Genomic DNA, 25,387 nt, shown 5'->3' on the forward strand with positions numbered 1-25,387 from the left:
CTGCCCCCTGCATGACTGGGTGAATGACGACAGGAACTAAAGGAAACAGAAATCTCCAGGCCCCCAACTCTAATTCTGGACCCCCACCCCAGCCCAGCGGATTGGACAATAGGGTTCCGACCACAGACTCTGCAGGCATTGACCCAGAATGGTCAGGACCTGGTCACCTTCCCCTCCCCTGTCTTTTTTCCTGTTTCTGGCTCAGGACCAATCAGAGAAAGTCCCCAGACCACTCACATAAGACGTGCCCAGTAGTCAGCCCGCCTCAGGTTCCCCGCAACCTCCAGCCAGAGCACACCTGGGGCCGCGTGTTCTGCTCTGAAGCTGCCCAGCTCCTGCTCCTGCCCGGGCATCTCTGCCCAGCACACATGGTGAGGGCTGGCTCCCTGCTGCAAGCTGGGTAAATAATCTGTCTGCCCCGTTTGGGGTATTTGTTTATTTCCACAGATCTGCAGTAGACATGTGAAGACTCACTATTTAAACAAACATTCCAGAAACTACACATCTAACCGATGCCCCTTCCTCTAGCTCCTCTCCAAGCAGTGTCTTCGGAGAATTAAGATCTGCCTCAGTGATGTCATCATCGCTCAGATTACTGTTGGTCTCCCTCTTTCCAGGACCGAGTGCGGAGCCGAGAAAGGGTCACAGGGCTCCGTCTTCCCACCCCATCGCCGTTTCGCTCTTCCTCTCACACACACCAGCACAGCTCACCTCATTTCTGGCCTGGACAAGACCCTCTGCCAGTATCAGTGCTAATCATATTCACCAGCCCTGTCTCCAAAATAACTCTAAGTTCTTTCCCTGATCAGCCCACTCTTTCATAAGAGTTTGTTATGATGACATGATATCCCAAAGAGTGGCTCCAGGCTTTGCCTTCTATTTCAGACATTTGTCAAAGACTCCCTGTCTTTGCATTTGCAGCTCCAGAGGTCAAGGGCAGAGGTTTAATAAATTCTGCTGTACCCCAGAGCTCCCTGATTCCACTCGCCACCATGGAAGACGCCACCGCGTGCAGCCGAGTGGGGAGGGTAGACCCTCTCCCACTGGCAAAACTGATGGTCTGTGCTCAGTTCTGTACTCGCACGTGGACAGGCTTCATTGTGTTTCTCTCGTCTGGTCCTGGAAAAACGACGTCAGTTTTGTAGAACTGTGAAATATGTGAACAAAGGTGGATTGCGAGTAACATCCTGGCTTTCATCCTCCCTGCGAATTCCTAGATAAAACGGTACTTGTCCCCGTCCATCACTGTTTTAGTTCACAAGGTTCAAACATGAGGATTCTGCCAGGTGGCTCTCCGTGTGGGTGAGCTCGGAGCAGCCCCGTCCCTCCTAAAGAAACCGAACAAGGCAGGCTTTGTGGGGGGAAGCAGGGTGGCGGGCAACATGCACTGCGACGGGTCTGGAGTGCACGAGCCTCAGGGACATGCTGGAGCGCAACTGTGTGCTCGGGCCGCGGAGCTGGGGGCCTGCCGGGGGACTATGGCTGGAAAAGGTCTATAAATAGTTCATAATAAGCATATTCAAAATGGGCACTTTGCTTTGAAGAAATAAAATCATTGAATTGTCTGGAATGCCCACAGTGACCCTTTAAAACTCCTCAGACTTGCCCCTGATGCAGAATGCCAGAGGGTGGGAGACAGATGCGGAATGCCAAGGGGTGGAAAACAGACTGACAAGACATCTGGGTAGTTTCATTCTAATTTTTCACCCTATACCAGCCATGGTGGGTGGGGGTGGGTGGGGAGGAAGTCTCCCCAGGCCTTCTCTTCTCATTCTTGTAGCCCAAGAAATGTCCTGTCCTTGTCAGTCCCTCTAAAACATCATTTACTTCTCAGGGACACACATATTGGCACTCGCTTCCCGTCTACACAAATCTTGGGGATGGACAGGAAAGTCAAGGGGACTCAGTATGGTGGTCGCCTCTCCCCGCTGGGATGCTGAAGTAATGAGGGAAGAGCCTCTCCTCTCGTGTCCCCTGACTCAGGAATGGCAGACACTTTTCAGGAGTCCAGGCAGCTCGGGGAAGAGGTCATCCCCTCCATCCGCTGCCCCTTCCCTGGGGTGACACTCCTCTCCTGTCTTCTATAGCATCTGTGAGGGCTAATTGTTCATTTACACGTTGGTCTCCCAAGAGACTGTACCTTTCTTAGGGCAGGGACTGAACCTTAGCGTCCTTGTAAACGACCTGCTGAAGCAGATGAGCAGAAGCAGGAAGTGACCCGATCAGAACCTGGTGCTGAGCATCTCAGGAAACTGGGGAGTAAAATATGTGACTCCATATGTATAATGTATTTGTACATATATGTGTTTGAATGACAGGTTTTCAGCCCCTTGGGAATTACGTGTAGAGGTAAGAAATAAATCTGTGTAAACTATTCACAGTGAGAGTGTGTCGTAAGACTACACAATCATTTCCATTGGCTTCTTGTGAGACCCAAAGCACTAACAGATGTGGAATCACTCTAAAAACTTAACACTTTTAAGCCATGGATAATATGTCATTATTGATGTATAAAATATTAATATGATATGTTATTAACATGACTTTTGAAAACCCACCCTAGTTCTCCCAGACACAGGAGATTTCAGGCACCAGAAATTCTGGGCTTTAGAGGTAGAACTTTCTATTGCTTCATGGGAACTAGAACTTGGAAAAAATATAACTTCGCTAACCACATGAGGGCTGTTCTACCTGGGGGTCTGATCTTGTCTGCCTCAACCTTTAACACACTTGATTTCTCTGTAGATCATTTGTATTAAAACTCCAAGTTTCCTTGAACCTTTGGAATATTATCATTTATTTGTATTTGATTTATTTCTCTTGATAGATAGATGACAGATAGCTAGGTAGGTAGATAGCCAGTATCATGGTGTGTCAGTCACGAAATACTGCAGCATGCGTTTCCTAGGAACACAGGCATTTCACTACCTGGAGACATTTCTTCATCACAACCAAGAAACTGTCATATACCATATCCTCTACAGGCCCTATTTAAATTCCCAATTCTCCCCAGATTGATTGTCATGTTTTTTTTCTCTCTGTTCCAGGATCCAGTCAAGATTCACACATCGAATTTGATTGTTAAGACTTTTACTCCCTTTTGCTATAGTCCAGGTTCCAGTTCTGTTGCCTTTGTTTTTTCTGGCTTAATGACATTTATCTTCCTAAAAAGGTGGGGGAAATGGTCTCTCAGAATGCCTCACTCTATTTTATACGATTATTAGTTTATGACTGGTTTCAGATTAAATGATTTGGTAAGAACACTATATAAAAACACTACATAGAGGATATTGTGCATAAGTAAATAATTTTTGTTTAAGCACTTTAATCATATTTTAGTATAATGCTAATGTAGACAATCCGTAAAATAGAAAAGTAGGGAAACCGCCAATAATCCCACCATCTTAAGTCTAAGTCACGCAATAGCTTCTGGTGCATTTTCAGCCTTTTCCCTATTATTTGTGCTCATCCTGTAGGTGAGACTGTGTTCTGGTTGCGTCTGACATGGCATCCCATCCTGAGCATCTCACTAGAGCAATGGACAGGATGCTGACAATGCTCAGCGCACTTCACTGAGTGCTCACCCAGTGGCAGACGGTGTCGAGCATTCCCTGCAGACTATTTCTTTTAATGTTTATGACAACCTTTTGAAGTCACTTCTTTTATTATCCCCATTTGAGATCTGAGGACACTGAGACTGTTCCCCAGGGGGTAAGGGGAAGAGATAAGAATACGAGTGTAATCACTCCATTGCGTTATCCGTCTCCCATCATTTCTATTGAACGTGCTTTCATTCATTGCCTGTAAACACAGCAGGAGACAGCCAACGTAGGCCTGGCCTGCTTTCCAGAAGGTCTTACAAGCCCTGATTTTTTGGCCTTCCCTTTGGAGTTATAAGCATGGCCCCAGACTGGCTGCAGAGACTAGCACTTTCTATTTTATCCCGTGAATTTAAACTAACCCAGATTTGGTTTTCCTGGAGTCTATTTTCAATCATCAAGGAGGCAATGTAATTTATAGGTAAGTGACGGTCATCAAGGAGGCTGGGCAGGAGAGACAGCGAACAAAATAAACCAGACCTGTCAACTGCCAGGAGCCAGGGCCCCAGGTCTGCAGGCCACGATGGGCTTTCTCCGAGAGGGACAGACCACAGAGGGCTCTGCCCTGGGACCCAGAGTCCCTCCTGCGGGGGCCCTGCCCTGGACGGGAGCAGAGCTGTGGGGCGTCTGAGTTCTCTTGGCTCTGCTGGGAGACCCTGGAATTTAATCTGTGTAAAAATCAGCCTGTTGTTAAAAGCCTCTGATCTAAACACACCCCACTGATTAGAAATGTGTCCGATGTCAAAGCTCTGAGAAGTACAAACTCTAATACCTCCAAATGCACTTTAATGTGGGTTAAACGCCGACTGTCTCCTGGCCCGTGGTGCCAGCCGTGCAGAGCAGCAGCCGGGCAGGAGCCTGGGGCGGGCTCCACGCACAGCAGGAGGCCGCTGACTGCATTTCAGAGGCAGCCAAGCTCACAGTTTTGACTTCATAAACATGTCTTAAATGTTATGACTCTTATCTTTACACCATGGCATTCCTACCTCAAAGAATAGCTATTAAAAAAAAACCCACAAATTCAGCAAATAGTTCTAAGAACTTTGATCAAAAAAAAAATGTTGATTTATCATTTCTGGCTGCTTGTCTGTCTTTTGACCCTTGCCCCCAGGCCCATCCCCATTATAGTCAGGACGCTCCATCATTTACCAGAAGGGTTAGCACAACATAACCTCCCTGTGACTCACAGCAAAAATGAAATGAAATGGAGTTCCCCATAATTTTAAAGGTTTCCTCGAGTCTGGGATTAGAAGTGGTGACCAGGACTTAGCAGAGTTTCTCCTGTGATACTTTTGTCTTTAATACTTGGTATCAAGAACAAAGGAAAGAAAATCAAGAGACATGAATAACCTGCAAAATTAGCTCCATTTAGTTACAGAATGGCACCACATCAAGCTGTTTGCAAAGAGTTTAAAGAACCTGCATTTTTGAATCAGTTATCTCCTGCCACAGTGATGCTGAATAATGAACAAACACATTTCAAGGGTATGAACGAGAAACATGAGCTTCCAGCAGCCCTTCACTGGACTGGTTGGGCAGCTGGTCTTACTCCACATGCCACCTCCTGGGCAGGCTTTTTCCCAAGGCCACGGTAAACGCAGGAGTCAGCAAGCCCAGGGCCACCGCCAGTGCCGCTGCTGGTGTCGCATCTGCAAGACTCCACGGAGATCTTCTCACGGTGGCGCCCCTCTTGGGGTGGAGCAAGCCACCCTCCCCACAGTGAGAGGGCCCCTCACAGCTCCATGGCAAAGACATGGCTAAAGGGAGGGGTGAGCGCCCAGGCCCAGGATCTCAGTGACCCGTGGCAGGCAATGCTGTGCCCCGTTGGGTTGAAGTCAGCATGATTTGCCTGCTGAGAGCTAACATCCAGCACAGATCCAATCAGGAGACTGAGTTGTGCAAGAATAGCAGCCACGTGGGTGGCTGGGTCCCATACCCAGCACAGAGGAAATGATTTGGCACCAGAAGGTGGCCAGAAAGACTCAGAATCGTTAAGATGTCAATCCTTTCCAAATTGATACGTAGATTCAGTGCAACCCCAATCAAAATCCCACCAAGCTGATTCTAAAACTTACATGGGAAAATAGAGGAGCCCCAGTAAAAACAACTTGAAGAAGAAGAAGTTGATTTCAAGGTTGACTATATGGCTGCAATAACGAAGAGCATGTACCTGGAAAAGTAAAATACAAATCGATGGGAGAGGATAGGATCCCCAGCAGATGCACAAATACATGGCAACTTTATTTATGATTCCCAAAAATTAAGGAACCAAGGAAATTCAGGAGAGAAAGGATAGTTTTTCAACAGATTGTGCCGGACTTTGGGCATCCGTATGTAAAATCAGAGGCCTTGGTCCATAGCTTGCATCTACACAAAAGAAATCAAAGCAAAATACAACCTAACAAACATGGAAGACCTAATAACATGACATCTCTAGAAGAAAATACAGAAAAAATGTCTCTGCAACCATAGATAAGGCAAAGATTTCTTAGCTGGGACAAAAAAACAAGCAATTATGAAAGGAAAAACGTTAAGTGGGACTTGATCAACATTAAAAACTGTTCTTTGACAGGCACTGTTAAAAAAAAGGAAATAGGCAAGACACAGACTGGGACAAAGGATTGGCAAAACACGTTTTTTATAAAAGACTAGTATCCTGAATATATAAGGAACTCAAATAACTATAAAAATAAACAACCCAGTAAAAATGGGCAAAAGATTTGGACGCTTCACCCAAAGAAGATAAATGGATGGCAAACGAGCACATGAAAGGACATTTGCATCGTTAGTCATCAGGGAAACGCAAATCGAAGCCACAGGGGGATGCTACTACTCATCGGTTCGGTAGCTAAAATTTAAAACCGGACAAGACGAAGAGCTGATGAGGGGGCACAGCGTTTGGGACCCTCATGCGTCCCCTGCAGTAACACAGTGCGGGGCAGCGCCTGGGAAAACAGTGTGACGGCTCCTCACAAAGTGAAATGTCACTTACATGGTTGAGCATTTGGGTATTGATCCAAGAGAAATGAAACGTGTGCCCACAAAAGCTGCATGTGAGCGTTTATGGCAGCTTTACTCATTGTCTCCGAAAACTAGGAACAATCGAAATAACCTCTGCCTGGTGAGTGGTGAGCGACCTTGGTGCGTCACTACAGCGGAATATGATGCTGTAGGAAGGGATGCCCTACCGATAAAGGCAAAGATGCGGTACGCCGAGGGGCGAGTCGGACTTCAACTGCTCCATTATTCCACTTAAATAACATGCTGGAAAGGGAGCCGGGGGGTCAGGAGCGGCTGCCAGGTCCAGGGTGGGCGAGAGGACTGACACAAGGCGCACGAGAGAGCTCTCCATGAGAGGGGAATGTTCTAGATCATGATGGGTAGTGCTTACACAACTGTTTGTATTTTTCAGAATTCATAGGACTATCCACCAAAAAGGGGTGAATTTCACCACATGTAAACAGTACCTCCAAAAACCTGACTTAAAATTTGGAGGAGCTGGAGAGATAAGAAGGAACTAGCTAAAATAAGAAGCCGAAGGCAGAGCCATCAGACACCGGTTGGTGTGTAGTTGAGGCCTCGGGTCCCGCTACCAAGGGAAACCACACATGCTTCTCTCAGTCTTTTCAGTCAACAACTATTGTCCGAAGAGTCGTGTTAGACCAAAAACTTTAAAATTTTTAGGACTCCCTGACCCAGCTTCCATTTCTAGGAATTTATCCTAAGGATCAAATCTTGAGTTGTTCTTCTGAAAGGAAAACTTATTGGCCACAAAATTCAAAATTCTAAAAGCCTGGAAAGAACCTTCATGCTCCCTTCATATGGCCGGAAGGGTTGAGGGTGGAAATACCAAATAAGCTTGGATGCCCCCATGCAAGGGGGCACTGAGGGCTGTACAAGAACATGTAGTGATGAGGATAATAAGTAAATCAGGTGATGAACATTTACGGTGCCGTCCCTCCTGTGAAATGTGTTGTAAGAGGGACACAAAGGCTGGGAGGGCCGATAGGCCGAAATGCTGCTGCTGCTGATTATCTCTTTGTAGTGGGACTGTGGACAACTTTTTTCCCTTATTTTCCGATTCTCCTATGATGAATATGTGTTTCTTAGATACCAAGGAACAAAACACCCTTGGAAGTTATTTTCTAAAGGCATTCGTAGGTTTTTAGGCCAAGAATCAATCCCATTACACTCAGTCCTCCTGGACATCCTAAAATCTGCATTTGCCTTCGTTGACTTCACGTGGTCAAAAACCTGAACCGTTTACTGTGGTAATCACTTCACGATATGTGTAAGTCAAGGCATTGCCCTGTACACTTTAAACTGACTTATACTGTGCTGTATGTCAATTTATGTCAATAAAGCTGAAAGGAAAGGAAAATAAAATGGGCTAAATATTTATTACCAAAAAAAAATCCCAAACTCCTGAACCCTAAGGACTGGGCTAAGGGGCAGGAGGCCAGGCAGGGCCTGTGTGACCACGGGCAAGGTTCTCGCCTCTCCGGGACGGTCTAAGAGATCGTGGGGTTGGACGAGGAGGTCTACGAATTCGCCCTCCCCCGGTTCTCTGGGAGCTGTAGGGCCGAGGGGCCGATCCCAGCCCGGGGGGGTCTCACTATCGCTCAGTGGGGGGGACCTCGTCCATCGGATGATGCATGGGCATCAAAGCCTGTGTGTCACCTGGAGGAAGAGAGAGAGTGTGCTTTGTTTTATTTTCTGTGATGGGAGGAGGAGCTGAGAGAACGGAGAGAGCGTGTTATCTACGCCCCCAGGATCCTGGCGTTCAGTGAGCGACTGCTGGGTGAGGTTCATGCCAGAAAGTGGCCGGGCTTGTCCCACTGGGACTTTGAGATGCCCTGTCTTTCGTGCGCAGGCAGCCCTACTGTGGGATCCATGTGACAAAAGCAATGCTGGGCAGAGACCCCCCAGCCCACCCTTCAGGGGAGCCGAGCCTGCTCTGTGTGTGAGGCTGTATGAGCCACGGACTTGAGGCAGGTGATGGCAGAAGGTCTGCGGCACCCCCCCTGGGGCACTCTGAAGGCTCCTAGAAACAGGGCAGGTGGGTCCCCCCCATGGGTGGTGAGGGGTAATGACGCTTCGGGAACCAACAGCATAGCAGGCTCTTGTTCTCTGGGCTTCTGGGCTGGGTCTCTAACGTCCCCCGTCTCCCATCCGAAAGGGTATTTGCATGAAGCGGCCGCTTTGAGATGGCTGGCGGCAGGCTGAGCCATCCACGCACCCCCTGGAGTCAGAATCTCTGGGTTGGTGGAGAAACTGATTATTGAGGAGATGATTTTAAGTCGCTTGACACCAAGCTGGATAGACTGCCTCCGTCTGCATCCACAGGAGGCCAGCAGCAGCGTAGAGGGCTGCCTTCGGGGAACTTCCGGTCAAATCGAGTCACAGACCCAGTGGGCTCCCCCGCCGATGTGGCCCTGGGGTGGGGCCATGCTACATCAGGTACTGGCCTGTGGGCCACGAAGTGCAGCTTCCTGCTGCTGTTCTAAGGGTACCAACAGCTCACTTCACGTTGTCCCTGGAAAACCAGGAGACTGGATCACCACTGTCCCCTGGGCTTTACCTCTGGCCCAGGGGCTTCACTCAGATGGCCAGCCCGGTCCCTGTGGTAAGGACGTGGGACCCTTACACAGGCCAAAAGCTACCATAGCCAGAGCTCAGGCTGGGCAAAAGGGAAATTGATCTGTTCATAGCTTGTCTCTGGCAGTGCCTTAGCCCCAGAGTACAGTAAACTCTGGAAGGTGCTAGAAGTTGGGCTAGGAAGGGTTGGGGGTCGTGAGTGAGGCAATGACAGCATCTGCTATAGGTCACCCTGGCTCCGCCCAAGTCCATTCACATCCCATTGAAGTTCAATCTGTCTTGTCCCTGATTTTTAAGGGGCTGAGAGAATCACAACTGAATGGTTAGTAGCTAAGCCATAGTCCCTGCACAGAAGCTGGTCCCCAGGTCATAGTTGATATTAGCGACACAATAGGGACTGCAAGTACAAATGTCCCAGAGGCCAGTCAGGTGTCACAAAACGAGGAACGCAGGCCCCGGGTGACACAACAGAGAGTGGTGAGGACTGGTGAACAGGCAGGCACGTTCCTTACCTAAGAGCAGCGTCTGTGACTGAGCTCAGCCGATTACTCCCATTTGGGGATGTGGGCCCCCTGCTTCCAGAGCGACCAAAGTTTCACGAGAATTGAAAGTGTGGATTTTTATAGGTAATTTTCCCACTTTTAAATGTCAGCAGCTAATGTATAACTATTTTAAATTGCGAGGTGGGCTAAGTTTTGATGTCACCTTAATATCTGTAAGTCTAATTGCCACTAAAAATGGGATTCTGCCTGGTGAGACCCTGAGCGCCAACAAGCAGGAACTACAGAGAAATGGGCTTTGATCCAAAATAAGGAAACACTTAAAAATAATATTACTCCAAGGTAGGATACCCTGCTCTGAAGGGCAGGCCGCTCATTTCACGTATGAGCAGGACAGTTTCTCTGCCGGAACAGTGCAAGGGCGATCGCGGCTGCAGAGGAGTGCAATGCTGGACTTTGAATCAAAACCACTGTCTCTTTCGGCTCAAGCTGGACCGACGTTCGCAGGGAGCGCGGCTCAACCTGCTGCGTCATGCACACAGCACACGCGGCTCTTGCCTGTTAACATCGGATGTTACCAGATGTCTTTTCCGGAGAAAAATGTTTCTAAGACTATTTATCACTACACTTCCTGTATCGGGGGCTTGACTTTCCCAGAGTTGACCTAGGTTTCCTCCAACCCACCCAGCAAGGCTCAACCGGGCTTAGCAGTGTCTCTGCTAGTACTATTTTTTGTGGAAATAAATGCACTCAGACTCTGATAATTTACGCATGTTCAGATGTAACCATATGGAGGAACAACACTTTCCTGTATATATAAATCTTGTAAATAGGCTATAAGTCTGGGGTCTGGAAGTGAATCATTTCTCTTTCTTGACCACATGTTTACTACCATTAGTATTGTCTGTATTCTCGAAACCATTCACTCTATCAACAAACTCCAAAACGTGAATGTTTGAGTAAAAATAATTTGGCCAGTTAAACCAGTGTCAATTAATTCAATGACAAAAGTAAGTCATGCATTTAGCTTCGGCCTCCCATGACGGTGTTGAGGACGGCCTTGTCTGCTCTACTTTTGACAGCAGCATCTGCCCTCACACAGCCTTCAAACATGTTCAGTAGATCTTGACTTCAGTGTGAAACCTTCCCATGTCTTCAGATTGACAAAGGACCTATTTTAACCGTTATTCTGAAAGCGCTTTCCCATCCTCAAGAAAATGAAGAAGAAAAAGGAATAAAAAGGAAAACCCGCTTTATATTAAACTGCTTATTTTAGCCATGAAGATAAGCCGTAGCTGTTCTCGGATGCTGAAATACTCGGGTTTGGAACATCTTTCCTGCCTCATCCTTGGCCTGAAGCCTTATCACGCTAAAGAATTGATCTCAATGTTCTGTTTTTCAAATTGTTTGCTTGCAAAGTCTAATCTCAGAGTGGAACTAATATTATTACTAGGGATGTTTTATGTTCAAGGCTTGTGCCAGGCATTTAGCATGTATTTGCTCATTCAGTCCTCGCAGTAACCCACTGGGGTAAGCGCTGTTAACTCACATGAGGAAGAAGGCGTGGGCGCCTAAGGATCAGGCCGGCGCCCGGGCTCAGGTCCACTAACTCCAACGTCCATTCATTTTCTTCAGCATCACAGAAAAATGATGGGTGAAAGGAGAGGAGAAATTCATTATAAACTTAGGTAATCCAAAGTTTAACTTGAGGAAATCATTTATGAAACTATCTCCTTGAACCATACTTCCGGGTGCACATTAAGCTCAACTGTAGGGAGGCCTGAGTACAGACATGTATTGATTAGCCTCCAAGTAAATCTGAGATGGAAAGTCACTAAATCCTTGTGCTGTGGGTCACACTACAAAGCTACTGACTTTGACTTCCGACTGTTAGATCGATCATGAGCAAGTTATTCTGCTCCATGTGACCCATCAGCTGTGAGTCAACGTCGGGATTTTTCTTTGCCCTGATTTACACAACCTGTGTATGTGTTCTCTCCTGTAAGCCCTGTAATGCTCAGAGTACGGCCAGACTAAGGCTGATATCCTAACCCTGTACTTGTTTTCTCCTTGATATTTAAACAGCATGTTGAATCTACATTTTCTCAAAACCTTGTTTAACACTTTCAACTAAGGAGCTCTTAGTCACATTCGGTTCAGCTTTGTCTCAGCTCCTTCTCCTTCCATGGTTTATTTAGTGTGCTGGAAAATCCTTTCACATCAGCATTTATGCAGCATATAATATTTTTTACTCTCTTCCAAAGGCACATTTGGATTTACTATTTCACTTGAACAGTTGGTGTTTACTGGCAGAAACAGGAACAAAATTTATAGCAGCGAATAGAAGCTGGACCTGTATGCTGGCTTTGCACTGAAGAATTTGTTTCCATTTCCTAATTGTGAAAACAATATGTCCAAGATTTTGTAGCCATCAGCATTCTAGGTAACGATTTCCATCTGGTCAGAGGAAGAAACTCAGGACCTCTATCTCCTTGAATTAATTCCACTCCGATGCAGAAAGGTAACTGGCCAAGGCACATGTTGGAAGATGGGAGACATTCCCACCAAATACACTCTGTGAAGTGTCTGTAACATCCACTTATCCAAGGATAATTTTCCTGAAGAGCAAACAGGGGTAGGGACAGAATTTGCCCCGATCTTTTTAGTGGAAGCGGCTCTAAGTGGAGCAAGATGCCAGGATTGCTGTGGGGTGAGACAGGATAAAGAAGTCAGGCTGACTTGTGGTTATCAACTGGAGGTAAGGAGCCTGAGATCCACAGGACGAAGCGACTGGAGAATCAAGGCCAAGAACGTGGTAATACGAAGTGGCCTCACATCCCATCTCATCCCATCCGGCATTAAGAATTTGGCGCTGGTTGTTGAAATACGAAACTCATGATGGCCCTCGCCCTCTCCCAGTGACCCCCACCCTCATCAGTGCGCAGTTGGAGCCGGAAGAAACAGCGCATAATATTTCACGTGCTTGGCTTGCATCTTCCCATAGTCATTGATCCGACGGATGTTCATTAGGTGCTCCGTTGCGTGTCAGGAATGGCACGGGGGGCTGGGAATGTGGACCACGTGCATCTCTTGGCTGTCTGTTATAGATAATTAAGTGAGAAACCTAAAATATGCACAGAATGGCCCTACCTTGAAGTGCTTCAGCTCCACAATGCACAGGAAGACTTTTCTACATATTTATCTTTTTCTTTATACTTTAGGAGCATCTTTATCTTCCTGAAATGAGTATGGAAGGGAAATAGGATTCTAGAAGTTACCTGATGGCTGCCCGTCACTGTACAGAATAGTGAGTTCTTGGCAGGAAGGGTTTCTATCCATAAAGTATGATTTGTAAACAGCAACAGCATTGTGAACACTTCAGCCCCACCTGAGGCCATGGCCTTGCACTTACAGGAATTCAGTGAATAGGTACCAACCTGCCGAACAGGAAGCTTGACTAGATTGTTCAAGGCTATGAAATCATGGCTTCAAAATTATCTTTAAGGGAAGCAGCATGGGATGGAGGCTGTGGGGAAACTGCCTCCCTTCTGCCTTCCTCCTTAGATGCACATCCATCTGCGGGTGAGAAAACAATCCAGACGCTGCCCGGCATGTAGCACTGGGCACAGGGCTGGGTCCCGCCTGCCCCGCAGACTGTGGATTCTGTCCCAGAATACCACTCCATCCCCTGCTTCCCTCATGCCAATGCTGTGCTGGAAATCCAAGCAGTGAGGCCATAAAACCAGGGAAAGGTCAACTTTGTACTCAGTCAGGCAGCCTGTCCTCGCAGAGGCTGTTGCAGGAAAATTGAGTTCCGTTTCCCTGTGAGCCATTCCTCAGCCAGACCCGCCAAACGCGTCTAGGACCCCACATACCGCCAGCCCCGCAGTCCAGGCCAGAAGCGTCCACACTGACACATCCTGGGCGACGGCTTTCCCCTGACCCGTCTTCCTCCTGTCGGGCACGAATGCCTCTGGGGTGTCGTCTCCTTTTCCTATTGCCCTCCCCATGGGAGCAAACCCAGTACCCGGTCGTGAGGATGTGGGACCCGAGAGGGAAACGGCAGCTCTGCAGATGCGCACCTGTCACTGGGCATTAAACATAACTTTCCTGTTGCCTCCGTGTTAGCTGAGGCCCTAGCGCGGGGCACATGGACCGTCAAATGCCCATCTATTCCAGAGATGGGGCCTGTGTCGGGGAGACCAGAGACGGCCGGGGAACCCGTGGGCCCTTCCCCGGCCTCAGGCTTGTGAGGAGACAGGATGGCGAGGGGAGCAGGGACTGCATCAGAGACGGTCGGGGTGGCCACGGTGTGCCCTCGCCCTCATCTTGAGCAGTGAGACGGGGCCTTGGAGACCCGCAGAGATGTGTGTGCTGTGCTAGCTTCCTGTTGGTGCAGGGACAGTCACCACAAACATAACAGCTTGCAACAGCAGAGCCGTGGCCTCAAAGCTCTGCAGGTGAGAGGTCTGATGTCTCCGCCCTGGGCCTCACAAGGCTGACATCAGGTGCTGGCTGGGCTGTACCCCCTTCAGAACCCTTGAGTGGAGAATCTGCTTCCGGCGCACCCAGGCCACTGGCAGGACTCAGCTCCACCCCCTGTGGGACTGAGGTCCTGCTCCTGGCCAGCTGCAGCTCCTGCTCGAGGGCCCCTTCATCTCAGAGCCTGAACCTTTTCCATGCTGCTCTGGCTCCCTGCCTTTGGCCAGGGAATGTCCTCTGCTTTTAGAGGCTCACGTAATTATATGGAGCCCACCCTGATAGCCCAGGATAAGCTCCTCATTTCAAAATCCACCACCTTAATCACATCCACAAAGTCCCTTTTGCCACATAAGGTAAACTCTTCATAGGCTCTGGGGGTCGGGGCGTGGATGCATTTGGTGAGATGTTGTTTAGGCCACCAGATACACTGGTCTGTGAAAACGGCAGGAGGTGGGCAGCCACCCAGAGCAGTCGGTGGCAGCTGAGAACGGGGCCCGTGGAGCAGGTTGTTCCCCCACCTGTGTTCCTGTGACTCCAGGGCGGGGGTGGGGCTCTGGCCTGGTCAGCCTTGAGTGGGGCTCCACAGGGGCACCCCCGGAGCCTCAGGCAACCGCAGCCAAGTTAGAGGTGGACCGGGATGGCCAGGGGGTTGGAGAAGCAGCGGCAGGCAGTGGGGGGCCCCGTGGGGCGGCCGCTGCGGGCACTCCCGGTGCAGGGGAGGCGTTTCTGAGGAACTCTAGAAGCCTTAGCCTTCAGACAACTCCACACCCAGAAAGCTCTCAGGTTACAAGCTTGCCTTTCCCGCTGCAGCTGGTCCAAAAGGCAGCTGAAGGATGCTAGGCAACCAGAGGAAGGCAGGGTGCCGAGAGGCCTGCCCAGGCCCCACCTCCTGGGGCTGGTCTGGCAGGTCTGAGCCGGGCAGGGACTCGGGAGCAGGTGAAGCTCACGTGTGAGACCAAATTAACTTTCAAGATCCCGGGACACAAAGTGACTGCTACTCCCTGAGGGTGGCATTAAAGCTGCAGCGCTGCCTAGGATCCCGAATGGACCCATGTTCCTCCAGCTGCAAGAAAGAGTGTTGCTTTCTGCTTTGCTCTTGTTTATTTCACACCCAGCCTTTACTCTGGCAACTTCAGTTCCGATCAGTAGCAAGTCTCCAGGGAAGGGCCCTGCATCTCCACCAACAGGCACCAGACCCTTGGTGGCTTAAAATGTCTGCTTATAGCTTAATGGTTGCCACAGTAAAGCCAGAACATTGAGTTTTTGTGTAATAGTTTTGTGAAATAATGCCTGTTGCTGCCATATCCAACAGTAAATTCTCTAAGAACTGACATTAAAGGGTATCCTGACTGGCCAGGAAGGGCTAACATTTTGACCTTGGGTTCCCCTTCCCATGTCATGAAAGAGCATTAGATTAGTTGCTCTAGCTCCGGGCCTTCTGCCAACTACTCCTGGCACGTCACTTCCCCTCCTCAACCCTCAGGTTCTTTGTGTGTGACAGGTTAGCAGGAGTGTCTGTCCTCCCATGTCATTATAGTACAGGGAGAATCAGATGTCTTCATGGTCATGAAAACACATTCCTAAACTGTAACCTGTATTTGTAATCAGTGTTAATAGTAAGAGATCATTTCTGTATATTGCATGATAGGTTATACATTTTTAAATGAATCGAAGATTGCTTACTGGACTAGCCCCGGAAGGACATGTGAGAGACCGGTAGGAGTTGCCTCCAGGCAGAGGCTTGATGAGCATGGGGGGAGGGAGAGACTTACTTTTCATCCTATTCCTTTTTGCACCTTTTGAATTAATGCCATATGTATGAAGTATGCACTTTAAACAAACAAAATTTAACAATAATTTAAGAAACTGAAGAAAGAAGATATGCCTATTCGCAATAATAAACCAAATATAATCTTTCTATAAAAAGACTTTTTAGGATCTTCTAATGTTTCAGGATTAAATGAGATGATTTAATGCAACTAGCACAGAACTCGGCACATAGTAGGTGTTCAGAACATTGTAATGTCCTTTTCCTCAAGGTCATCATTATGACTATCAACTCCCAGTGAATTAGCTACATACAAGGATAGAGCTAATGGGATGCTGGATATTACAAGGTTTATTGGATTTTCCTGGGATGTTGGACAGGCATGGTAAGTGGGAATCCTCTGGTAGACTGCTAGAAAAGGTGAGCGAAGCCAGAAACAGGCCAGAGGGGGCAAGGAGCAGGCCAGTTGAGGGAAAGGCGGCTACACCCCCTGGACCACGCAACCTGCTTTTCAGTCGCTGATGTTTCCAGCCTAAGTGCATTTTGCAAGTTGGTTATTCTGATCTTCATAGTATGAAATGCTCCCCAAAGACTGGGAGCCTGACGGCATCAGTATAGAGTGAGATGTACTGCAACAGGCTGCAAGTCCTGCAGACGGGGATGCCTGAGGCAGCCAGATGCCACGTTCCCTTAGGATCTGAACACAGTCACAGGGATCCCACCATCCTGTTGTAAAGCACCCAGTGACACTTGGGACGCGGGCAAAGTGCAAACCACGTGGGAAAGGACTGTGCCACGCAGAGGCCGCCACCCACATCGGGCTGTCATCGGTATTGCCGACAGGCTGCGGGATGATTCCGAATCCTGTTGCTCGAAGCGCGGCTCCCACGCAGAGCAGCCTCGCTCGGGCACTTGCTCCCCACACAGAACCCTGCAGGTCCCTCGCCCGAGACCTACCAGATCAGAGTCTCTGATTCCACAAGATCCCCAGAGATTTCCAGGAATGTTAAAATTCGACAAGTACTGGTTTAAATGCGTCGGTATGCTTTCAGTGAGAAGATACTAATTAAAGGAGGACTCATTCTACCCCTGTAAGGAAAATGGTCACCTTTGTTCCTTAAGAACAAGTAATTAGCAAATAAATTCATCCAAAAACATAAGTGGTGGCACTTTCCTAAACGAGAGGCTTTGGGACCATGGTCCCATTTGGGAACTGTGGGGACATTTTCTTTGTGTTTCTGTTTTCCAATTTTTTTCACTGAATGTGTACTACACTTGTGTTTACAAAATAACTAATTTTCAAAAGAAAGGGAAGTTTTAAATTATGAGGTACAGATGGTCAATCGATTTGTTTAATAACAAAGTTCGGATGCCACATAGCCCATCACTAAGGGGGAGCATCCGCAGCTCACACTCAGCTGGTCGCCAGGCCAGAAAGACATGGGAAGGGACACTTAGCGCTCCACACCAGCAGGTGGGTGCTTTGTTACAGATGTGCACTGTTTCTACATGTGACCTACTGACTAGAACTATTTACATGTCTCCATTCACCCCACCCAACAACGAGGAGGCAGGAGATTATTGTACCCTAGGCCCAGAAAAGGAGAGACTGGAAATATTTTCCAAACCCTACTAGTATCTCCAACAGGGATGGTCTGGACCGACTGCATGTACATAGGCCTAAGTCTGTTTAACACCATTTCCCCGTCCTCCTGTGCGAGGCTCTGAAGTCTGCGTGGTGCCTGCAGCGGGCTATCCCACCACCGACACCTGGAAGCATGCTGGCCCAGGGACGACGAACCCAGATTCCCAGGCTTGGCTGGCCAGCCGCACAGCGTAGAGCAGGTCGCACACCACCCCTTGCTCACCGAATGCAGGAACGCCTCCCATTTCTTCCAGCTTTGACCTGCTTTGGTTCACGGGGAGGTGCAATTGTGTACTAGTGTGCCAGAGTCTAGGAGTGTGAGGGATGGTGTACCCCTCATGCCCTCCTTTAGCCCTGATGGGCACTGGGGGCGGGAGCTGCCACCTGGGGCCAGAATTCAACCCCACCCAGAACAGCAGCCGCCTCACTCCCGGGCCTTTTCAGGCCAAAGGAACTGGCCGCCCTGGAGGTGCGAGGTGAAGAGTTAACCCATACAGCATAATTTAGTGTCTTTGTAAATTTAAAAGACAACAGGGAGAAGGAAGGGAGCCCCCAGTGGTCCCAGGGGGGCAAGGGGCCCTCAGGCTCCATGTGCCTGGCGCTGTGGGCCGGCCGCCGGCACTGCTCCCGCCACACTGACCCCAACAGAGTTTGATTCCCTTTTCACAGGTTACGTTTACTTATTTGTCCTTTTCTGTACTATCAACCAGCAGATTTTTCTCTCATCAAGTCAAAAATCATTTTACCATCTTGGGTTCTTGCCTGTGAATATGAACCAATAACCCTGATCGCTGAGGTCTCCATCTAGACTTGTTAGTTCTGGGTAGTTTGGGTTGGAATGCGTTCTTCTCATGTATGTTATCATGTGTTTTCTAAGCGTTTCCTAGCATCAAGGCTGTGCTCCCCATGACATTAGGCCCCGGGGATCAGTACACGGTGGTTCCCGATTTCAGTGCCCGCTGCCCTCCAAGAGAAGGAGCCAGAGAGAGTGGTCTGCAAGCAGCGGACGCCGGGCTCCCCCGACCTGCCCTGCGGCCTGGCATTAGGTGGCCCGCCCTGCCGGCCCTCTGGGCGCCGTGCAGCCTGTGAGGTCCTCGGCTCAGCCCCCTCCGCTCTGCGATCTTGTTATTCACCTCCTTTTACCGTTCCCCTGGACAACATTCCCCTGGACGACATTCCCGTCCCCCTTCTCCTGCCCTCTCGCACCCCAACCCACCCCTCCTCTGGCGCGACCCGCCTCTCTCTGACAGCTTTTCCAGAACCTATCTGGGAATCAGCCAGTGGCTGTCTCTTCCCCCCACCTCTTTGTATATAGCAAAGGCTCCCATTTAACTAGAAAGACATGTTTTTTTACTTAAATTTCCCTTGAAAATACACAAGGGCTTAAATTAAGGGTAAAAAATTGCATTTTTAAATCACAAATGTTTTTGCCAAAATCCAAAATGTTTGAAAAAATAGGTCAGGAGACTTTCTTTAAGAGTCAGGTTTTCCCATCTGCGGTTAGACGTGTGGGTCCCGTGTGAGGCCCTCTCACGTGTGCGGGTCATCGTTCCAGGAGCCTGCTGGCCGCGCCTTTGTCTCTCCAGGCAGGGGGAGTGCGCCGCGGGTGGCGGGGTCTGAGTTCCGTCAGCCGCAGCAGCAGGTCCTAGTTAGGGCTCAACCTTGAACATGCTCCCCCCCACCGGGTCTCAGGGTCTCAGGGTCTGAGGTCTCAGGGCGGCACCAGCTTACCCCATAGCAGCCTGAAATTTCATGCCCCGAGGCACCCTCGGATTCCTGGGTAGCACATGAACACTGCAGCCCGTCTTTCTGTTGGTAAGGGGGTGAGATGGGGGAGGTAAAGGTACCTATATCCTTGATTTTACAGCAGACTAAAACACAGAACTCTGTCTCGTAAGGCCAAGTTTTCAGCCTGAGCATCTGAACATTTGCTCTGCATGCACAGCGGTGTGGGCAAAACTCCCAGCAGGCGGCGGAGAGCTTCCTCCTCGGAGCTGGAACGGCAGGGCAGCGTCCTCCGAGGGCCGGTGACTGGAGTGTTTCTATACTGGGGACTGGAACTCCACGAGTTCTGTGGTTCATTTTTTGCCCTTGATATGTTAACATGTGCTAATGTTCTCTGCTGGAGATGGAGGTCTTTGTGCACGTGTGTGTGTGTGTGTGTGTGTGTGTGTGTGTGTGTGTGTGTGTGTGTGTGTGTGATTACCCACAGAATTAACCAAAGCGTCAACCAAATACTAAACCAAAGTGAAGGTAGTTCAGGACGGGCCTGACCCACATGTGCGTGGAGTCACAGCATCTGCTTTTCCACTGAGCTGTCCGTCTGGGAGGCAGGGGCTCACCGACCCCCAGCCGTTCTTGGGTTGCACATCCCTGCGGAGCTGCATAGACGTTCCTCTTTCACTTACCTGAAGAAATTTGAGGTTATTCCCTGGTTTTTCTCTGCCTCCACCCCACGACAGCCCTCACAACAGGCAGAGCCATCACTAGCCTGAGCTTTAGTGAGCACAGTGTCAAAGCCCAGGGGCCAGGCCATGGCTGAGTGACCTTCCCACGCCCCACTTTCTTCTGGGGCCAGGGGTCCTCTCCCTGCTCTGAGTCTTCCCAGCTCCAGCTTTCCTCCGAGCTCCTGTAACCTTAACTTACACGTGAAGCACCGGGAATCCTGTTAAAATGAAGAGTCTCCTTCTGTGCGTCTGTTGTGGGGCCTGAGATTCTGCATTTCTAACAGTGCCCAGGTGAGCCGGGTGCATCTGGCCTGGGGCCGCCCTCAGAGGCAAGCCTCCACGTACAGCTAAGGCTGCAGCTGCGGCCCCCTGGCCACAGGCCCACCTTCAGAAGATGGGAAGAGGCTAGTCCTTGGGTTGGACAAGAATCACATAAAGCTAGGCTTTGGGAGAAAAAAAAAAACAAACAGAAAAATGCAGCTTTTTCCAATTACAGATAAGAACGTAATTTTGAAGAGAAATAAGAAGTGTAATAGACTAAAATTGCAGTTCCCTGGGTATATTCTAGGAAATATTGGTCCTGTGGGAAGTTTACAGGAGTTGTGTGCAAAAGAGATTGCTATGCTCAAATGAGTTCTAGAATCTAGATTCTAAACACCAGGTTAAACAGAGTTTAATAGGTTTCCTTACCACAGAGCTTTTCAGAGGCTATCCTGAGTTGATGTTCATCGTAGATCTCCTGAAGGGACATAAAGCCTGCAACATTCCCCAAAAAAATTTTCCAAGGAAATCCCTATTTCTTTTTTTTTTTGGTCAGGGAGGCCAACAGAACTAATTAAGGTTCCCTAGAGCGCTCTTTGGGGAAAGGAGGCATAAGGACGTATGCCCAGAGACGATTTTGTCAACCTTCTCACTTCTTCCTTCCCCTGCCCTTGAGGTTACAAAATGGACAGTGCTTTCTCAGGCTCGTTTGCTGATAACTTAGTCATTTCATAGGATGTCCTTGGGTCATAAACATCTGGCCATTGTTATTTAATTCTTTTTAACAAATATCATATTTTTTTTCAATGCTAAGGTTGGAACATAAAAATCATGACGTCTGTTTATCTCCACATTGTATCAAGCCTGACAGGCATTCTCGCCCCCCTGTCCCCTCACCTTACTCCATAAGGAGAGGGGTAGAGGGTGGCAGAAGACAGGTAACGGTACTTAAAATGCTGAGAGGAGCACATGCTCTCTTTGCATACCACCTATAATTAGAAAAGTCTAGGAGCCTGGTTTGGTTAAACGTGTTTGAGTAAGCTTCACAATCTCTAAGAGTCAAGGGTTTGTCTGAGCAGATAGCAGGAAAACAGGATAAGAAGGCCCGGAGAGCAATGCCAGCTCCAGATTCGCTGAGCAGCCCTCTCCTAGTGACTATTTAGTTGCACATAAAAGTCGAAAGACTCTCTGGGGAGTCTCCTCTTATTTAGAGTGAGACATGTGACTGGAATTTCTGTGGCTCTGCTGCAAGCAGACAGAAAGAGGCATTTAACATGGTCACAGCCACAGTCCAGCTCACAGAGGGGGCACCCCGCTCACTGAATGGCGGCATTCTCAGCCAAAATTCTGCTGGTGATCTTTGGGGAAAATCAGACAGAAGTGCTGGAGCAAATAAAGTGGGGTATGTGTGTGGGTGGGTGTGTTTCTCTGAGGTGGTAGACAGCTGGGATTAGAGACGTGTGGATTGAGGAATTAAATAAAACAACAAAAATCACACTTAACAATAGTAACGGTGGAAAATCGTCCCTCCACCGTGAGAGCATATGCCTGCCCCTGGGAAGGTGTTCCCCATTTTGGGGCCGGCAGGGCCAGGCCTGACTGTGGAGGAGGCATGGCAGACACAGCAGTGAGCTTTCCTAAGACCTCACCGCCCTAAGCAAGCCCAGCAGGTCGTCTGCACACTTCCTTGTTCTGAAACATCACAATGATTCAGGATCAAAGAGAGAAGAGAGGGAGGCCATGTGTGCTTGTCTTTTCTTGCTACCGGTGCCCATTTTTGATGCATCTCCCCAGTTACCTGCACCTCTGAACACAGGGCATTCCCAATCACAAAGCCAATGTCTGATTTTCCAAAATGTAAAATTCGAAAAAAAAAATGTTGCCACCTTGAACATATAAACTTTAAGGCATCTAGTGAAACTTCAAAACCACTTACAATATTCAATTCACTAATGTACATACACAGTACGTTAGCTGCATAAGCCTGAAAGAGAAGTATGCATGCGAAAAGAATTTGGTGATGTTGCCTCGTTCTACTCGGACGTTCCAGGAGGCGGCTGCCAGCGACTTGGCCGTCACTGGTAAGCCTTTCTGACCGTTCAGCAGTTTTCCAAACACACCATATTCTCTGCCACCCCAGTTTTGACAGCAGTCATTTTAAAATCCAGAGATGATGCTCTCGCAGTAATTTTATCCCAGACCACAAGTGCCCATTTCCACACTGGGGCTGGTTTTCTTTGCATGTCTCATCGTCTATGGCCCAGTGACATCTGCAACGGGACCACTGATGGTACCGCCTGTTCATAAAGCCTGTTCAGTTGACATACAAGATTTGCAAGGAAAGATGGTCACTCTCTGTCAAATTTCTTTGGTTCCTTTTTTTAAATTCAGACTTAATTCTATTAGCTAATTAACAAAATAGCTTCCTGGTACCCAGTGACTTAGGTAAGGGTCCCAGAGTGGGAGACGAGACCCCAGAGCAGGTGCAGCTCTGGTCCAGGCGAGAGCGCTGCTACCTCTGTGGAGCATGCAGCATGCTGAATGGTCTCCACTTGTGTGCATATCACTCCTGCCTAATCACCTGGCTACCAAATACACACACATTCAGAAAACGGCCACCCTCTCCTTTCCCCAGAGGGAAATACAAAGACGTGATCTTAACAGCATGTTGTGGCTTTAGATAGTGGTTCTCGGCCCCTGGCACATTAGGATCATTTGAGAAGCTTTTAAAAGACACTGATGTTGCCCAGGCCTCACCCCAGAACAAATAAAGCAGAATCCCAGGGTGGAATCAGAAGGTTTTAAAGCTTCACAGGTGATTCTAATTTATAACCAGATTGAGAACCACAGTTTCAAATTATTAGCCATAAACCGCAAGCCCTCATATCTCTAGCTAGGAAGTCGGGAAGTACTCACTGTACTCTTACAGTTTTCTGCTGGTTTTCAAAGTACTGCTTTACCAGAAAGTCTGGTTGGCACATTGTTTTCCCCTCCTGTGCCATCTCCTTTCAAGCACCACGTCACCTGTACATGCAGAACAGAACCAAGTTCTCCTGCAGCACCACCCAGAGACTGAAGCGAACTTGTCCCCCCACCAGCTCCTCCCCACTCTAGGGGGTGCACCCCAACTCCCCAACCTGCCTACCTACACGCACGCACATGTTTCCTATCTCATCTCGCCCCATATTTCTTTCATGGACATGAAGCTCTGCACTCACCTAAGGCCCTATGCTCGGTAAGCCTTATTCTTTAGAGGTCTCTGTCGCTGTCTTGAAATTCTTAATAATTTTGGGCAAGGAGCCCAACATTTTCATTTTGCATTAGGCCCCACAAATAAATAAAGACCAGTCACTCTATTTCCTTTGGTAACAAAAACATACTCAGATCATGATTATGTAGGGAAAAAGAGCATTCACATTTAAAACAAACCTGTGACTTGAAGGTAGATCAAAATCACCCAATCTGAAGAATGTGGGGGAGAAAGATGAAGAACAATAAGAACAACAGTTTGGGGACCTGTGGTCCAAATCAAAAGGTCCAGCAGACATGTCACCAGAATTCCAAAAGGAGAGAAGAGAGTGGGGTAGAAAAATTATTGTGAGAAACAGTGTGAAAAGCGCTTAAAATTTGGTGAAAGATATACATTTATAAGTTAAAGAAGTTCAATAAATTCCAAGCAGGATAAATGTAAAGAACAGCACACCTCTATCTACAAGAGAGAAACATTACATCTAAAGACACAGGTAGATTGAAAGGAAGTGGATAGGAAAAGATACACCATACAAACAGCGAATGTAAGAACACTGAAATAGCTATATTAATGTCAGAGGTAGTAGTCTTCAAGACAAGACAATTACCAAAGTTAAGAGGGACTTTTTATAATAATAAAATATCCAATTCAGCTAAAGATTTTTAGTCATAATAGGTATGTGTCTAATGACAGAGCTTCAAAGTTCTAATGAAACAAGTATTGACAGATTCAAAAGAAAAAATAGGTGATACCACATAGTTGGAGACTTCAACACCCCTTTCTCAGATGTTGGTAAACCAATTAGACAAAACAGTTTAGGAAGACATAAAAGTAATGAATAACATTGCCAACCACTTTGACCTAATCAATACTGATAAAATCACTTCAATAAAAAAAGAATAGACATTCCTCTCAAGAACACCAAGAGATACCATCTGCTTGACCACCAATCAAGCATCAACAAATTAGACAGTATTAAAATCATGCAGAGTATATTCTTTGATTTCTATGGAATTAAATTAATCAGCAACAATAAGATGTCTAGAAAACAGGAAAATAATTGGAAATTAGATAAGATACTTCTAAGTAATTAATTTATGGATCAGAAAAGTAATAAGAAAAATAAAATATCTGAAACTTAATGAAAATAAGGATATAATATAAGGAAATTTTTGAAATGCATCTAAAGCAGTTCTTAGAGGAAAATTTATAAGCTTTAAATGTTTGTATTACCAAAGCATAATGGTCTAAAATTGTTGACTTAAGATTCTATTGCAAGAAGACAGAAAAGGAGAGCAGAATAAACCCAGAGTGAATAGAAGAAAGGAAATAATAAAAAGCAGAAATCAGTAATAAAAAGACAATACATTTAACAATGCCAAAAATTAGTAAAAACAGACAAAATTGTCAAATACCTAGACTGAAGAGGAGAGAGGAAAGCGAGAGAGAAAGGAGAGAAAAAGACAAAGAAAACAAATGATGACGATCAGGAACCGAGGAGGGATTATCACTACAGACCCCACAGATAATTAAGTGGACAATAAGAACAAATTTATATCTAAAATTTAACAACTTAGATTAACTGGACAAATTAATTTAAGAACACAACTTAACCAAATCTGACACAAGGTGAAATTGAAGTGTGAATAACTCAGCATCCAGTTTAAAATTTGAAGTTGGTATTAAAATAGTCCCATGAAGGAAATTTCAGGGCCAGAGGGTTTTCCTAGAAAATTTTTTTGAACGTTTAAAGGGTAGAGGAAAATCTCCAACCTTACACCAAATCTCTCAGAAAATAGAAGGGGTGAGATCTCTTCCCAATTCATTTTATGAGGCC

Source organism: Manis pentadactyla, chromosome 2 (genome assembly GCF_030020395.1).
Source record: "Manis pentadactyla isolate mManPen7 chromosome 2, mManPen7.hap1, whole genome shotgun sequence".
In the NCBI taxonomy this organism is placed as follows: Eukaryota; Metazoa; Chordata; class Mammalia; order Pholidota; family Manidae; genus Manis; species Manis pentadactyla.